Below are 18,493 nucleotides of genomic sequence, written 5' to 3' on the forward strand. Positions count from 1 at the left end.
AGGATTAGGTGGCCGTGATGGTTGAGGGCCAGACTGGGATTTTGGCAAGGACACTGGGGTTGGCACCCCTAGTCTATTGAGAAAGTGCCATGGGATCTTTTAGTGACCACAGAGAGTCAGGACACCCGTTTAACGTCCCATACGAAGGATAACAGTCAACACAGGGCAGTGTCCCCAATCAGTGCACTGGGGCATTGGGATTTAAAAAAAAGTTTCATTGTGACCAGAGGAAAGAGTGCCTCCTAATGGCCTTCCAGCACCATCTCGTATGCATTCCAGAGACCGACCAGGACCAACCAGGAGGTACCCTGTTTAACTTCAGTGGGATGCAGGGTGGTAGGCTGCTGTCAACCCATTATGACACACACACACACAAATTCACACACAAATTCACACACATACACACACAAACACACACACACACACACACACACACACACACACACACACACACACACACACACACACACACACACACACACACACACATAGAAGGCACAAGCATTTATCCACAGTCACCTACCCTAACCTCGGACAGGGCTCAAGCCTACAATCAATAGAAACCTAATGGCATTGGGTTTCCATCCTGCATCCCAAATGGCACTATGGTTCCCTACATAGTGCACTACTTTTGACCAGAGTCCATATAGGTAGTGCACTACTTTTGACCAGAGTCCATATAGGTAGTGCACTACCTTCGACCAGGGACCACAGGGTCACAGGGTAACCTGAGGTCTGTTGCTGGGCCTTGTGGGTCTCTATTAGGCCTATCAGTGTTATCTTTTTGACCATTAAACCCTAGGGGGCTGCAAACAGATGTGTGTGTCACCTGGGTGATGGTGGGCAGACTGTCCCTCAGGGAGTAGGCTGGGTGATGGTGGACATGCTGTCCCTCAGGGAGTAGGCTGGGTGATGGTGGACAGGCTGTCCCTCAGGGAGTAGGCTGGGTGATGGTGGACATGCTGTCCCTCAGGGAGTAGGCTGGGTGATGGTGGACAGGCTGTCCCTCAGGGAGTAGGCTGGGTGATGGTGGACATGCTGTCCCTCAGGGAGTAGGCTGGGTGATGGTGGACATGCTGTCCCTCAGGGAGTAGGCTGGGTGATGGTGGACAGGCTGTCCCTCAGGGAGTAGGCTGGGTGATGGTGGACATGCTGTCCCTCAGGGAGTAGGCTGGGTGATGGTGGACAGGCTGTCCCTCAGGGAGTAGGCTGGGTGATGGTGGACAGGCTGTCCCTCAGGGAGTAGGCTGGGTGATGGTGGACATGCTGTCCCTCAGGGAGTAGGCTGGGTGATGGTGGACAGGCTGTCCCTCAGGGAGTAGGCTGGGTGATGGTGGACATGCTGTCCCTCAGGGAGTAGGCTGGGTGATGGTGGACAGGCTGTCCCTCAGGGAGTAGGCTGGGTGATGGTGGACAGGCTGTCCCTCAGGGAGTAGGATGGGAGGTTGATGGGAGGTTGATGAGAGGTTGATGGGAGGGATATGGAAGGGAGATGGGAGGTTGATGGGAGGTTGATGGGAGGGGGATGGAAGAAAGATGGGAGGTTGATGGGAGGGGGATGGGAGGGATATGGAAGGGAGATGGGAGGTTGATGAGAGGTTGATGGGAGGGATATGGAAGGGAGATGGGAGGTTGATGGGAGGTTGATGGGAGGTTGATGGGAGGTTGATGGGAGGGAGATGGGAGGGAGATGGGAGGTTGATGGGAGGGAGATGGGAGGGAGATGGGAGGTTGATGGGAGGTTGATGGGAGGGATATGGAAGGGAGATGGGAGGTTGATGGGAGGTTGATGGGAGGGGGGTGGGAGGGATATGGAAGGGAGATGGGAGGGAGATGGGAGGTTGATGGGAGGGATATGGAAGGGAGATGGGAGGTTGATGGGAGGGGGGTGGAAGGGAGATTGGAGGGGGCTGTAGTGGAGCAGGTTGAGAACTTCATGTTCCTTGGTGTCCTCATCAATAACAAATGATCATCGTCCAAACACACCAAGACAGTCGTGAAGAGGACACGACAACGCCCATTCTCCCTCAGGAGACTGAAAAGATTTGGCATGTGTCCTCAGATCCTCAAAAGGTTCAACAGCTTCACCATTGAGAGCATCCTGACTCGTCGCATCACTGCCTGGTATGGAAACTGCTCGGCCTCCGTCCGCAAGGAGCTACAGAGGGTAGTGCGTACGGCCCAGTAGATCCCTAGGGCCAAGCTTCCTGCAATCCAGGACCTGTATATCAGGCGGTGTCAGAGAAAGGCCCTGAAAATGGTCAAAAACGCTAGCCACCCTAGTCCATAGACTGTTCTTTCTACTACCGCATGGCAAGCGATACCGGAGCACCAAGTCTAGGTACAAGAGGCTTCTTTTAACAGCTTCTACCCCCAAGCCATAAGACTCCTGAACAGCGAATCTAACAGCTACCCAGACCCCTCTTTTACCCTCCAGTTACTCTCTGGTTATTATCTATGCATGGTCACTTTACCTCTACCTACATGTATATATGACCTAACCTGTGCCCCGCGCACGTTGACTCTCCCTATGTATAGCCTCGCTATTGTTATTTTCCTGCTGCTGTTTAATTATTTGTTACTTTTATTTTTCTATTTTTATACTTATCTATTTTTTACTTAACACGGTTTTTCTTCTTAACTTCTTAGAGCTTCTTAGAGCTTCTTAGAGCTTCTTCGAGCCTTGTTGGTTAAGGTCTTGTAAGTAAGCATTTCACTGTAAGGTGTATTCGGTTGTATTCGGCGCATGTGACAAATACAATTTGATTTGATTTGATTTGATTTGACGGGCGGGTGATGGGAGGTTGATGGAGAATGATGGGAGGTTGATGGAGATTGATGGGAGGGGTTGGGAGGTTGATGGGAGGTTGATGGGAGGTTGATGGGAAGTTGATGGAAATTTGATAGGATGGGGATTGAAGGGAGATGGGAGGAGGATGGAGATTGATGGAGATTGATGGAGATTGATGGGAGGTGGGTGGGAGAGCGATTATGATAGAGAGAGAGAGGGAAAATTACACAGAGAAAGGTGGACAAGGAAAGAGAGAAAGAGTGGACAGCAATAAATCAAAGTAAATTGTATTAGTCACATACGGCGAATACAACAGGTGTTTTACCTTACAGTGAAATGCTTACTTACAAGCCCTTATTAACCAACAATGCAGTTCAAGAAATAGAGTTAAGAAAATATTTAATAAATAAACTAAAGTAAAACATTTAATTAAAAGTAACACAGTAAAATAACAATAACGAGGCTATATACAGGGGGTACCGGAACCGAGTCAATTTGATTAATTGTTCAGCAGTCTTATGGCTTGGGGGTAGAAGCTGTCAAGGAGCCTTTTGGTCCTAGACTTGGCGCTCCGCTACTGCTTGCCATGCGGTAGCAGAGAGAACAGTCTATAACTTGGGTGACTGGAGACTTTGATTTTTTTTTCGGCCTTCCTCTGACACCGCCTGGTATAGAGGTCCTGGATGGCAGGAAGCTTAGCCCCAGTGATGTACTGGGCCGTACGCACTACCCTCTGTAGCGCCTTGCGGTTGGATGCCGAGCAGTTGCCATACCAGGCGACGATGTAACCGGTCAGAATGCTCTCGGTGGTGCAGCTGTAGAACTTTTTGTGGATCTAGTGACCCATGCCAAATGTTTTCAGTCTCCTGAGGGGGAATAGGTTTTGTTGTGCCCTCTTCACGACTCTCTTGGTGAGTTTGGAACATGATAGTTTGTTGGTGATGTGGACACCAAGGAACTTGGAACTCTCGACAATAGAGAGAAAGTGAGAGAGGGAGATAGACATCGCTCTTCCATATATTTATATGTACATATTCTCATTCACCTCTTTAGATTTGTGTGTATTACGTAGTTCTTGGGAAATTGTTAGATTACTAGTTTGATATTACTGCACTGTTGGAACTAGAAGCACAAGCATCTCGCTACACTCGCATTAACAGCTTCTAACCATGTGTATGTGACCATTAAAATTGTATTGTATGTGATTTGATTTACACAAAGGAATGAAACCAGACTGAAAGAATAGGTAAAACGTTCCTCTGTGGGAAAAAGCATCAATAGATTATTTCTAAGAACGACTTTATTTACATATTAGAGATCAGTCAAAACGGCTCAATGGCATTTCATATTGCTACATCACATAACAAACCCTTCACCGTTCTCCAATGACAGGTACAGGAAGTGAACGAGAACAGCTTCCCTTTGTGTCTTTATCCTCTGAGTGAAGGATTGCCCCCCCCTTTACCCCACACCCCCTGAACCTGGGAGGGGTCAGTAAATAACTAAACTCTTTCCTCTAATAGACTGGCTCAAGGTGGACTTCATTAGAGTGTGAGGCTGTGACATCTCTATTGCAGACAGTGTTTGTGTTTGGGGCCCAGGGTGCACTCCAGAGTGTGTATTGCCATTATAACACATGCAGTGGTGTTTAGTGAAGGTGTGACAGAGTTGAATTCACCACTTCACAGCCAGAAGGTTTACTGTTTGATCCTCAGCCCTGAGTAAACACACAAGAGAGGGGGTCGGCTCACATACACACACACCTCTACAGGCCCACACACACACCTCTACAGGCACACACACACACACACCTCTACAGGCACATGTGCACACACACACAGACACACACACACACACACACACACACGCACGCACGCACGCACACCCACACGCACGTGCACACACACACACACACACCTACGCACACACGCACGTGCACACTCACACACGCACACACACACACGCGCACATCCACACGCACGTGCACACACACACACACACAGCGCTAGGCAAAGCCTCTGCCTAAACCATGGCGTTACACCCGCTGATACACATTGAGGTACACACATGCAAAAACGCATGCACATGATCCAAATACATTTCACACAGTGTCCCCGAACCCATTACAAACCTATCACAAACCCATCACAAACCCATCACAGAGACTTATAATATAGACTTTGTAACATTCAGTCCCACGTTCGTTGAAAATCAGTCATGGTGTTTATACTTTGTCATGCTGGATTTACATTAGAGGGTAGCTGTGATTTCATGTCATCATTACCATTCTACCCAATGAACACATCCGTCTATGCAGGGAACGGAGGGGACAAATCAGAGACTGATTGGAACCAGGTCTGTGGTCGGATCCGAGACCAGTAACTACGTGATTACAGGAACAGACCTGTAGAACTATTGATAAATAATTCTGATGAAATGAGGTCAAAGCCAGGATGGATTGTAAAAGGCATCAAGGATGGACTATTCAAAGTGTTACCCAACACGTTTGACAGTTTTGCTAGGTAAAGGGAAAGGGTGATACCTAGTCAGTTGTACAACTGAATGCATTCAACTGAAACCTAACCCTTCTGAATTAGAGAGGTACGGGGGGGGGGGGCTGCTGCCTTGTTCAGGGGCAGAACGACAGATTTTTACCGTGTCAGCTCTGGGATTTGATCCAGCAACCTTTGAGTTACTGGTCCAATGCTCTAACCGCTAGGCTACCTGCCTCCCCCCTCTAACCGCTAGGCTACCTGCCTCCCCCCTCTAACCGCTATGCTACCTGCCTCCCCCATCTAACCACTAGGCTACCTGCCTCCCCCCTCTAACCGCTAGGCTACCTGCCTCCCCCCTCTAACCGCTAGGCTACCTGCCTCCCCCCTCTAACCGCTAGGCTACCCGACTAAGGCTTCCACATAATGAGACTCCCTTTATTGCACTAGCTGGAGCACTCTCTGAAGTACTTCTGTTTCTGGTTTGATTACAAGTGTAGCCATAACATATTACAACCTGTATGACTTCACCCCCTCATCGCTCACACAAGCAACGGGAACCACTTCTCCCAGCCTTGGGACTGGTAGGACCGGAAGCACCGTAACACCGTGAGACTTTCCTTATCTCTGCCCGCTCACAATCAAACTGACATGACATTAATCAAATTGCAGGGTAAATAAACACGGTTGTTGGAGTGGAAGGAAACTGAGGAAACACAGCGATTAGACATAGCTAGTGTACAGAGGGCATGGCAGAGGTTCTAGCAGAACAATGGGTAAAGGTTCCAGAGGAACTATGGGTAAAGGTTCCAGAGGAACTATAGGTAAAGGTTCCAGCAGAACTACAGGTAAAGGTTCCAGCAGAACTACAGGTAAAGGTTCCAGCAGAACTACAGGTAAAGGTTCCAGAGGAACTATAGGTAAAGGTTCCAGCAAAACTACAGTAAAGGTTCCAGAAGAAATACAGGTAAAGGTTCCAGCAGAACTACAGGTAAAGGTTCCAGCAGAACTACAGGTAAAGGTTCCAGCAGAACTACAGGTAAAGGTTCCAGCAGAACTACAGGTAAAGGTTCCAGCAGAACTATAGGTAAAGGTTCCAGCAGAACTACAGGTAAAGGTTCCAGCAGAACTACAGGTAAAGGTTCCAGCAGAACTACAGGTAAAGGTTCCACCAGAACTACAGGTAAAGGTTCCAGCAGAACTACAGGTAAAGGTTCCACCAGAACTACAGGTAAAGGTTCCAGCAGAACTATGGGTAAAGGTTCCAGCAGAACTACGGTTAAAGGTTCCAGCAGAACTACAGGTAAAGGTTCCAGCAGAACTACAGGTAAAGGTTCCAGCAGAACTACAGGTAAAGGTTCCACCAGAACTAAGGGTAAAGGTTCCAGCAGAACAATGGGTAAAGGTTCCAGCAGAACTACAGGTAAAGGTTCCAGCAGAACTACAGGTAAAGGTTCCACCAGAACTAAGGGTAAAGGTTCCAGCAGAACTATGGGTAAAGGTTCCAGCAGAACTACAGGTAAAGGTTCCAGCAGAACTATAGGTAAAGGTTCCAGCAGAACTATAGGTAAAGGTTCCAGCAGAACTACAGGTAAAGGTTCCAGCAGAACTACAGGTAAAGGTTCCAGCAGAACTACAGGTAAAGGTTCCAGCAGAACTATAGGTAAAGGTTCCAGCAGAACTACAGGTAAAGGTTCCAGCAGAACTACAGGTAAAGGTTCCAGCAGAACTACAGGTAAAGGTTCCAGCAGAACTATAGGTAAAGGTTCCAGCAGAACTATAGGTAAAGGTTCCAGCAGAACTACAGGTAAAGGTTCCAGCAGAACTACAGGTAAAGGTTCCAGCAGAACTACAGGTAAAGGTTCCAGCAGAACTATAGGTAAAGGTTCCAGCAGAACTATAGGTAAAGGTTCCAGCAGAACTACAGGTAAAGGTTCCAGCAGAACTATAGGTAAAGGTTCCAGCAGAACTATAGGTAAAGGTTCCAGCAGAACTATAGGTAAAGGTTCCAGCAGAACTACAGGTAAAGGTTCCAGCAGAACTATAGGTAAAGGTTCCAGCAGAACTATAGGTAAAGGTTCCAGCAGAACTACAGGTAAAGGTTCCAGCAGAACTACAGGTAAAGGTTCCAGCAGAACTACAGGTAAAGGTTCCAGCAGAACTATAGGTAAAGGTTCCAGCAGAACTATAGGTAAAGGTTCCAGCAGAACTACAGGTAAAGGTTCCAGCAGAACTATAGGTAAAGGTTCCAGCAGAACTACAGGTAAAGGTTCCAGCAGAACTATAGGTAAAGGTTCCAGCAGAACTACAGGTAAAGGTTCCAGCAGAACTATAGGTAAAGGTTCCAGCAGAACTACAGGTAAAGGTTCCAGCAGAACTATAGGTAAAGGTTCCAGCAGAACTACAGGTAAAGGTTCCAGCAGAACTATAGGTAAAGGTTCCAGCAGAACTATAGGTAAAGGTTCCAGCAGAACTACAGGTAAAGGTTCCAGCAGAACTATAGGTAAAGGTTCCAGCAGAACTACAGGTAAATGTTCCAGCAGAACTACAGGTAAAGGTTCCAGCAGAACTACAGGTAAAGGTTCCAGCAGAACTACAGGTAAATGTTCCAGCAGAACTACAGGTAAATGTTCCAGCAGAACTACAGGTAAAGGTTCCAGCAGAACTACAGGTAAAGGTTCCAGCAGAACAATGGGTAAAGGTTCCAGCAGAACTACAGGTAAATGTTCCAGCAGAACTACAGGTAAAGGTTCCAGCAGAACTACAGGTAAAGGTTCCAGCAGAACTACAGGTAAAGGTTCCAGCAGAACTACAGGTAAAGGTTCCAGCAGAACTATAGGTAAAGGTTCCAGCAGAACTATAGGTAAAGGTTCCAGCAGAACTACAGGTAAAGGTTCCAGCAGAACTACAGGTAAAGGTTCCAGCAGAACTACAGGTAAAGGTTCCAGCAGAACTATAGGTAAAGGTTCCAGCAGAACTATAGGTAAAGGTTCCAGCAGAACTACAGGTAAAGGTTCCAGCAGAACTATAGGTAAAGGTTCCAGCAGAACTATAGGTAAAGGTTCCAGCAGAACTATAGGTAAAGGTTCCAGCAGAACTACAGGTAAAGGTTCCAGCAGAACTATAGGTAAAGGTTCCAGCAGAACTATAGGTAAAGGTTCCAGCAGAACTACAGGTAAAGGTTCCAGCAGAACTACAGGTAAAGGTTCCAGCAGAACTACAGGTAAAGGTTCCAGCAGAACTATAGGTAAAGGTTCCAGCAGAACTATAGGTAAAGGTTCCAGCAGAACTACAGGTAAAGGTTCCAGCAGAACTATAGGTAAAGGTTCCAGCAGAACTACAGGTAAAGGTTCCAGCAGAACTATAGGTAAAGGTTCCAGCAGAACTACAGGTAAAGGTTCCAGCAGAACTATAGGTAAAGGTTCCAGCAGAACTACAGGTAAAGGTTCCAGCAGAACTATAGGTAAAGGTTCCAGCAGAACTACAGGTAAAGGTTCCAGCAGAACTATAGGTAAAGGTTCCAGCAGAACTATAGGTAAAGGTTCCAGCAGAACTACAGGTAAAGGTTCCAGCAGAACTATAGGTAAAGGTTCCAGCAGAACTACAGGTAAATGTTCCAGCAGAACTACAGGTAAAGGTTCCAGCAGAACTACAGGTAAAGGTTCCAGCAGAACTATAGGTAAAGGTTCCAGCAGAACTACAGGTAAATGTTCCAGCAGAACTACAGGTAAATGTTCCAGCAGAACTACAGGTAAAGGTTCCAGCAGAACTACAGGTAAAGGTTCCAGCAGAACAATGGGTAAAGGTTCCAGCAGAACTACAGGTAAATGTTCCAGCAGAACTACAGGTAAAGGTTCCAGCAGAACTACAGGTAAAGGTTCCAGCAGAACTACAGGTAAATGTTCCAGCAGAACTACAGGTAAAGGTTCCAGCAGAACTACGGGTAAAGGTTCCAGCAGAACTACAGGTAAAGGTTCCAGCAGAACTACAGGTAAAGGTTCCAGTCAGTAAACTGTTTTTGTCATGACATTTGCTATAGCAGCCCTACAGTATTAATGTGGTAAACATTAAAGCTAATGTGGCTGCTAAATAAAGATGCGGACCAGCCTAGTAGTCAACAGCACTAAACACTAATCCACACAACTGATGCAGTCACATGAACACAAGCCATCCCATATAACCCTCCACTACAAGCCCTCCACTACAAGCAATCCCGTATAACCCTCCACTACAAGCCATCCCATATAACCCTCCACTACAAGCCATCCCATATAGCCCTCCACTACAAGCCATCCCATATAACCCTCCAAAACAAGCCAACCCTTATAACCCTCCACTACAAGCCATCCCTTATAACCCTCCACTACAAGCCATCCCATATAACCCTCCAAAACAAGCCATCCCATATAACCCTCCACTACAAGCCATCCCATATAACCCTCCACTACAAGCCATCCCGTATAACCCTCCACTACAAGCCAACCCTTATAACCCTCCACTACAAGCCAACCCTTATAACCCTCCACTACAAGCCATCCCGTATAACCCTCCACTACAAGCCATCCCGTATAACCCTCCACTACAAGCCATCCCGTATAACCCTCCAAAACAAGCCAACCTTTATAGCCCTCCACTGCAAGCCATCCCGTATAACCCTCCAAAACAAGCCATCCCTTATAACCCTCCACTACAAGCCATCCTGTATAACCCTCCACTACAACCCATCCCGTATAACCCTCCACTCTATCTGATAGTGATATGTTATCTATCCCTTACCTGGCTGGCTGCTGGCCCTGTCCCAGTATAGTCAGGAGAGCTCTGGAGCTGGGACAATGTGGCTCTGCCTTGGGGCCATGGAGCTCATATTCTGCCTGTCAGCTGGATCAGATTGTTTACATGTGGTATTAGGGAATGATCCAGGCAATCAATTGCAGCCCGAGCCCCGGCTAACAGAGAATACAAGGCTAATCGATAGAACTAGCATTAGAAAAACACTCTCCTCTCCTTTCAATGGTGTGGGATCAGATCAGGGGAATCCGCTGACATGGCTGTTAGCCTTTCTGAGTTATGATTAACCTTGAGAGAGGAGAGGGACAGAGGGAAGGATTGATGAGAGGGGGGAGAGGGACAGAGGGAGAGGGGGGGAGAGGGACAGAGGGCGAAGGGGGAGAGGGACAGAGGGAGAAGGGGGAGAGGGGTGAGAGGGAGAGGGGGGAGAGGGACAGAGGGAGAGGGGGAGAGGGGGAGAGGGGGGGAAAGGGACAGAGGGAGAGGGGGAGAGGGGGGGAGAGGGACAGAGGGAGAGAAGGAGAGGGGGAGAGGGGGGGAGAGGGACAGAGGGAGAGGGGGGAGAGGGACAGAGGGAGAGGGGGGAGAGGGGGAGAGGGGGGAGAGGGACAGAGGGAGAGGGGGGGAGAGGGACAGAGGGAGAGGGGGGGAGAGGGACAGAGGGAGAGGGGGGAGAGGGGGGGAGAGGGACAGAGGGAGAGGGGGAGAGGGGGGAGGGGGGGGGAGAGGGACAGAGGGAGAGGGACAGAGGGAAAGAGGGAGAGGGAGAGAGACAGAGGGAGAGGGGGGAGAGAGACAGAGGGAGAGGGTGGGAGAGGGACAGAGGGAGAAGGGGGAGAGGGAGAGGGTGAGAGGGACAGAGGGAGAGGGTGAGAGGGACAGAGGGAGAGGGGGGGAGAGGGACAGAGGGAGAGGGTGGGAGAGGGACAGAGGGAGAAGGGGGAGAGGGAGAGGGTGAGAGGGACAGAGGGAGAGGGTGAGAGGGACAGAGGGAGAGGGGGGAGAGGAACAGAGGGAGAAGGGGGAGAGGGAGAATGGGGAGAGGGACAGGGAGGGAGGGGGAGAAGGGGGAGAGGGACAGGGGGAGAGGGACAGAGGGAAAAGGGGGATAGGGACAGAGGGAGAGGGGGGAGAGGGACAGATGGAGAGGGGGGGGAGGGACAGGGGGAGAGGGGGAGAGGGACAGAGAGAAGGATGGATGAGAGGCGGGAGAGGGGGGAGAGGGACAGGGGAGAGGGACAGAGGGAGAGGGGGGAAAGGGACAGAGGGAGGGGGACAGAGGGAAAGAGGGAGAGGGACAGAGGGAGAGAGACAGAGGGAGAGGGGGGAGAGAGACAGAGGGAGAGGGGGAGAGGGACAGAGGGAGAGGGGGGGAGAGGGACAGAGGGAGAGGGTGGGAGAGGGACAGAGGGACAGAGGGAGAAGGGGGAGAGGGACAGGGGGAGAGGGACAGAGGGAGAGGGTGAGAGGGACAGAGGGAGAGGGGGGAGAGGAACAGAGGGAGAAGGGGGAGAGGGACAGAGGGAGAATGGGGAGAGGGACAGGGAGGGAGGGGGAGAGGGAGAAGGGGGAGAGGGACAGGGGGAGAGGGACAGGGGGAGAGGGACAGAGGGAAAAGGGGGATAGGGACAGAGGGAGAGGGGGGAGAGGGACAGATGGAGAGGGGGGGGGAGGGACAGGGGGAGAGGGGGAGAGGGACAGAGAGAAGGATGGATGAGAGGCGGGAGAGGGGGGAGAGGGACAGAGAGAAGGATGGATGAGAGGCGGGAGAGGGGGGAGAGGGACAGGGGAGAGGGACAGAGGGAGAGGGGCAGAGGGACAGAGGGAGGGGGGGAGAGGGACAGAGGGAGATCGGGGGAGAGAGACAGGGGGAGAGGAACAGAGGGAGAGGGGGGAGAGGGACAGAGGGAGGGGGGGGGGCAGAGGGAGAGGGGGGAGAGGGGGGAGAGGGACAGAGGGAGGGGGGGGAGAGGGACAGAGGGAGAGGGGGGAGAGGGACAGGGGGAGAGGGACAGAGGGAGAGGGGGGAGAGGGACAGAGGGAGGGGGGAGAGAGACAGAGGGAGAGGGGGGAGAGGGACAGAGGGAGGGGGGGAGAGGGACAGAGGGAGAGGGGGGAGAGGGACAGAGGGAGAGGGGGAGAGGGGGAGAGGGGGGGAGAGGGACAGAGTGAGAGGGACAGAGGGAGAGGGGGAGAGGGGGGGAGAGGGACAGAGGGAGAGGGACAGAGGGAGAGGGACAGAGGGAAAGAGGGAGAGGGACAGAGGGAGAGGGGGGAGAGGGACAGAGGGAGAGGGGGGGAGAGGGACAGAGGGAGAGGGGGGGAGAGGGACAGAGGGAGAGGGTGGGAGAGGGACAGAGGGACAGAGGGAGAAGGGGGAGAGGGACAGGGGGAGAGGGACAGAGGGAGAGGGTGAGAGGGACAGAGGGAGAGGGGGGAGAGGGACAGAGGGAGAAGGGGGAGAGGGACAGAGGGAGAATGGGGAGAGGGACAGGGAGGGAGGGGGAGAGGGAGAAGGGGGAGAGGGACAGAGGGAGAGGGACAGAGGGAGAGGGTGGGAGAGGGACAGAGGGAGAGGGGGAGAGGGACAGAGGGAGAGGGACAGAGGGAGAGGGTGGGAGAGGGACAGAGGGAGAGGGGGAGAGGGACAGAGGGAGAGGGGGGAGAGGGGGGGAGAGGGGGAGAGGGACAGAGGGGGAGAGGGACAGAGGGAGAAGGTGGTAGAGGGACAGGGGGGTAGAGGGAGAGGGGGGAGAGAGGGAAAGATTGAAGGATAGAGAGACTGAGTATCAGCCTCTGGGATAATGACAGATCAAATATCACAGTATTCTCTCACAGTATTAGAGAGAGACAGGGAGAGACAGGGAGAGACAGAGAGAGACAGAGGGGGGTGGACAGGGTGAGACAGAGAGAGACAGGGGGATGGACTGGGAGAGACAGAGGGGATGGACAGGGAGAGACAGAGGGGATGGACAGGGAGAGACAGGGAGAGACAGAGAGAGACAGAGGGGGGTGGACAGGGTGAGACAGAGAGAGACAGGGGGGATGGACTGGGAGAGACAGAGGGGATGGACAGGGAGAGACAGAGGGGATGGACAGGGAGAGACAGGGAGAGACAGAGGGGATGGACAGGGAGAGACAGAGAGAGACAGAGGGGGTGGACAGGGAGAGACAGGGAGAGACAGAGGGGATGGACAGGGAGAGACAGAGAGAGACAGAGGGGATGGACAGGGAGAGACAGAGAGAGACAGAGGGGATGGACAGGGAGAGACAGAGAGAGACAGAGGGGATGGACAGGGAGAGACAGGGAGAGACAGAGGGGATGGACAGGGAGAGACAGAGAGAGACAGAGGGGATGGACAGGGAGAGACAGGGAGAGACAGAGGGGATGGACAGGGAGAGACAGAGAGAGACAGAGGGGATGGACAGGGAGAGACAGAGAGAGACAGAGGGGATGGACAGGGAGAGACAGGGAGAGACAGAGGGGATGGACAGGGAGAGACAGAGAGAGACAGAGGGGATGGACAGGGAGAGACAGAGAGAGACAGGGGGGGGTGGACAGGGAGAGACAGAGAGAGACAGAGGGGGTGGACAGGGAGAGACAGAGGGGATGGACAGGGAGAGACAGAGGGGATGGACAGGGAGAGACAGAGAGAGACAGAGGGGATGGACAGGGAGAGACAGAGAGAGACAGGGGGGGATGGACAGGGAGAGACAGAGGGGATGGACAGGGAGAGACAGAGAGAGACAGAGGGGATGGACAGGGAGAGACAGAGAGAGACAGGGGGGGATGGACAGGGAGAGACAGAGAGAGACAGGGGGGGATGGACAAGGAGAGACAAAGGGAGACAGAGGGGATGGACAGGGAGAGACAGAGAGAGACAGGGGTGGGATGGACAGGGAGAGACAGAAAGAGACGGGGGGTGATGAACAGAGAGAGACACGGGGGGATGGACAAGGAGAGACAGTGGGAGACAGAGGGGATGGACAGGGAGAGACAGAGAGAGACAGGGGTGGGATGGACAGGGAGAGACAGCGAGAGTTCGGGGGCTGGACAGGGAGAGACAGAGAGAGACGGGGGGTGATGGACAGAGAGAGACAGAGCGGATGGACAGGGAGAGACAGAGAGAGTTGGGGAGGATGGACAGGGAGAGACAGAGAGAGACGGGGGTGATGGACAGGGAGAAACAGAGAGAGTTGGGGTGGATGGACAGGGAGAGACAGAGAGAGACGGGGGGTGATGGACAGGGAGAAACGGAGAGAGTTGGGGTGGATGGACAGGGAGAGACAGAGAGAGACGGGGGGTGATGGACAGGGAGAGACAGAGAGAGACAGAGGGGATGGACAGGGAGAGACAGAGGGGATGGACATGGAGAGACAGAGAGAGACAGGGGGGGATGGACAGGGAGAGACAGAGAGAGACGGGGGGTGATGGACAGGGAGAAACAGAGAGAGTTGGGGTGGATGGACAGGGAGAGACAGAGAGAGACGGGGGGTGATGGACAGGGAGAGACAGAGAGAGACAGAGGAGATGGACAGGGAGAGACAGAGGGGATGGACATGGAGAGACAGAGAGAGACAGGGGGGGATGGACAGGGAGAGACAGAGAGAGACGGGGTTGATGGACAGGGAGAGACAGAGAGGGATGGGGGTGATGGACAGGGAGAGACAGGGAGAGACAGAGAGAGACAGAGAGAGACAGGGAGAGACAGGGAGACACAGGGAGACACAGGGAGAGACAGAGAGAGACAGAGAGAGACAGAGGGGATGGACAGGGAGAGACAGAAAGAGACGGGGGGTGATGGACAGGGAGAGACAGAAAGAGACAGGGGGGGATGGACAAGGAGAGACAGCGAGAGTTCGGGGGCTTGACAGGGAGAGACAGAGAGAGACGGGGGGTGATGGACAGGGAGAGACAGAGAGAGACAGAGGGGATGGACAGGGAGAGACAGAGAGAGACAGGGAGAGACAGAGAGAGACAGAGAGAGACGGGGGGTGATGGACAGGGAGAGACAGAGAGAGATGGGGGAGGATGGACAGGGAGAGACAGAGAGAGACAGAGGGGATGGACAGGGAGAGACAGGGAGAGACAGGGAGAGACAGGGAGAGACAGAGAGAGACGGGGGAGGATGGACAGGGAGAGACAGAGAGAGACGGGGGAGGATGGACAGGGAGAGACAGAGAGAGACAGAGAGAGACGGGCGAGGATGGACAGGGAGAGACAGAGAGAGACAGAGAGAGACAGGGAGAGACAGAGAGAGACAGGGAGAGACAGAGAGAGACAGAGGGGATGGACAGGGAGAGACAGAAAGAGACGGGGGGTGATGGACAGGGAGAGACAGAGAGAGACAGGGGGGGATGGACAAGGAGAGACAGTGGGAGACAGAGGGGATGGACAGGGAGAGACAGAGAGAGACAGGGGTGGGATGGACAGGGAGAGACGGGGGGGGGGGATGGACAGGGAGAGACAGAAAGAGACGGGGGGGTGGACAGGGAGAGACAGAGAGAGACAGGGGTGGGATGGACAGGGAGAGACAGAGAGAGTTGGGGGGGGATGGACAGGGAGAGACGGGGGGTGATGGACAGGGAGAAACAGAGAGAGACAGAGGGGATGGACAGGGAGAGACAGAGAGAGACAGGGGGGGATGGACAGGGAGAGACAGAAAGAGACAGGGGGTGATGGACAGGGAGAGACAGAGAGAGACAGGGGGGGATGGACAAGGAGAGACAGAAAGAGACGGGGGGTGATGGACAGAGAGAGACAGAGAGAGACAGGGGGGGATGGACAAGGAGAGACAGTGGGAGACAGGGATGCGGTGGACTGGGAGAGACAGAGACGGGGGGGGGGGGGGTGGACATGGAGAGACAGAGAGGGACAGGGGGATGGACAGGGAGAGACAGGGAGAGACAGAGAGAGACAGGGGGGGGTGAACATGGAGAGACAGAGAGAGATGGGGGAGGATGGACAGGGAGAGACAGAGAGAGACAGAGGGGATGGACAGGGAGAGACAGGGAGAGACAGAGGGAGACAGGGAGAGACAGAGAGAGACGGGGGAGGATGGACAGGGAGAGACAGAGAGAGACGGGGGAGGATGGACAGGGAGAGACAGAGAGAGACAGAGAGAGACGGGCGAGGATGGACAGGGAGAGACAGAGAGAGACAGAGAGAGACAGGGAGAGACAGAGAGAGACAGGGAGAGACAGAGAGAGACAGAGGGGATGGACAGGGAGAGACAGAAAGAGACGGGGGGTGATGGACAGGGAGAGACAGAGAGAGACAGGGGGGGATGGACAAGGAGAGACAGTGGGAGACAGAGGGGATGGACAGGGAGAGACAGAAAGAGACGGGGGGGATGGACAGGGAGAGACAGAGAGAGACAGGGGTGGGATGGACAGGGAGAGACAGAGAGAGTTGGGGGGGATGGACAGGGAGAGACGGGGGGTGATGGACAGGGAGAAACAGAGAGAGACAGAGGGGATGGACAGGGAGAGACAGAGAGAGACAGGGGGGGATGGACAGGGAGAGACAGAAAGAGACAGGGGGTGATGGACAGGGAGAGACAGAGAGAGACAGGGGGGGATGGACAAGGAGAGACAGAAAGAGACGGGGGGTGATGGACAGAGAGAGACAGAGAGAGACAGGGATGCGGTGGACTGGGAGAGACAGAGACGGGGGGGGGGGTGAACATGGAGAGACAGAAAGAGACTGGGGTAGGATGGCCAGTGAGAGACAGAGGGGGGGGGGGGGGCAGAGGGCGGACAGAGGAGGAGAGGGAAGGTTAGTCGTTGGCAGCTCTGCCGTCTTGGCTGATTGTGGTGTGCATGATCAGGCATGAGAGAGTGAGCTCAGAGTCTGTCAGAGGATTAGTGAGCAGACTCCCTCAGTTAGTGTCAGAGGGCAGGGGTGAGGGGTCAAAGACACAGGCAGGTAAAGGACAGATGACGACAGTGTGTGTAGGATCTGCAGCGCTGTACACTTAAAAAACGAATTGCTCTCAAGTATCAGCAGTAAAGTTAACATTTTAATGTCCCCCTTATCCAGTGTGAAATAGTCTTGACTCAGTTTGGAAGATTGCGGCTGTTATGTTGCTTAGTCCTTGAAGATCACAGTACTGCTCTGGAGAGAGGAATTAGGACAGATCTACATTATGTAAGCATGAGGAGATGTGTCATGCACTGAGAAGACAGCATATGACTGCAAGTGTTCACCCAAGGAGAAATATCTCAAATGTGCTTATTTTAAAGTGAAAAAAATACAAGGACACTTCGCGAAGTACAACAGGAGTTTATCACTTTTGACTGAGATCACTCTTTGTGTTTAGGGATAGAAAGTCAAGTCTCACTGGTAAAAACAGAATATTATCTCTGGTTGCTTGTATGTTGTTCCCCTTTATCTGTCTCCGAATATCTTCCTTTCCCTTAAGCTCTTTTTCTGTTCGTGTGTGTGTGTGCGTGCGTGCGTGCGTGCGTGTGTGCGTGCGTGCGTGCGTGCCTGTGACTGTGTGTTTCAAAAAATACAAACGTATAATTTTTCATTTTACAATGCTTTCTGACTTTCTGACTCTATCAAAGCTCTAACTACATTTCCCACAATGCCACTCCAGAAGTTTGAAGTCAGTTCATTATACATAACCATATAAGTATAATTATAAATACAATCCTAATCACATCATTTTATTGAGCAGTGGAGAGCATGGTGAATCACATTACACAGGAAAACTCCAAGCCAGTCACATATTTTGACATTTGTCTGTCCGATTAACATTCAGCCAGAACTGTAGGCTAAGTCTCACGGGTTCTGCCGACAGACTCTCCAATTACACTGCATATTCTGGTAATACAATAAAGCCAAGCTTTACTTCAAAAAAATAAAATAAAAATGCATGTAGATGGTAAGGGGAGAGCTTTCACGGAACGACACAGAGGGAGATGAAGTAGAAAAATTCCCTCAGAGAGTCAGATGAGAGAAGCGATAACATTTTAGTTTTTTTGAATGGCATTGCACAACACCATGAAACAGGATTTTCTGCTCCGAATCAAAGTTGAAACGTTGGAACTCAAATCTAACTTGTTTCCTTCTTTCATCTACTTTGAAAGTTTTAATGAGAGTAAGGAAATGATTTGAGTTGCTGGATCCTGCTTGTCTTTTTTCCCCTGAACGTTCATGTCTAGAATTGTGATGGTGTACGTAGTTATGAAAATGCTTTCTTAGCTGGATGCTCTGACGGTGTTGGGGGGATTTTGGAAGCCTTGGACAGCACTGTAAGCCTCAGCTTGTTGGACTGTGGTCCCTAAGCTCTTACATTGACGTCTGTTGGGTCACATCAGGAAATGCCAGAACCACACGATAAAGAGAACATGTGAAAGGAAGAGGGAGGAAAAGGGGAGGATGGGGCAGAGATGGGGAAAAGGGATGGAAAAT

This window comes from Salvelinus fontinalis, chromosome 12, assembly GCF_029448725.1.
Source record: "Salvelinus fontinalis isolate EN_2023a chromosome 12, ASM2944872v1, whole genome shotgun sequence".
NCBI classification, from domain to species: Eukaryota; Metazoa; Chordata; class Actinopteri; order Salmoniformes; family Salmonidae; genus Salvelinus; species Salvelinus fontinalis.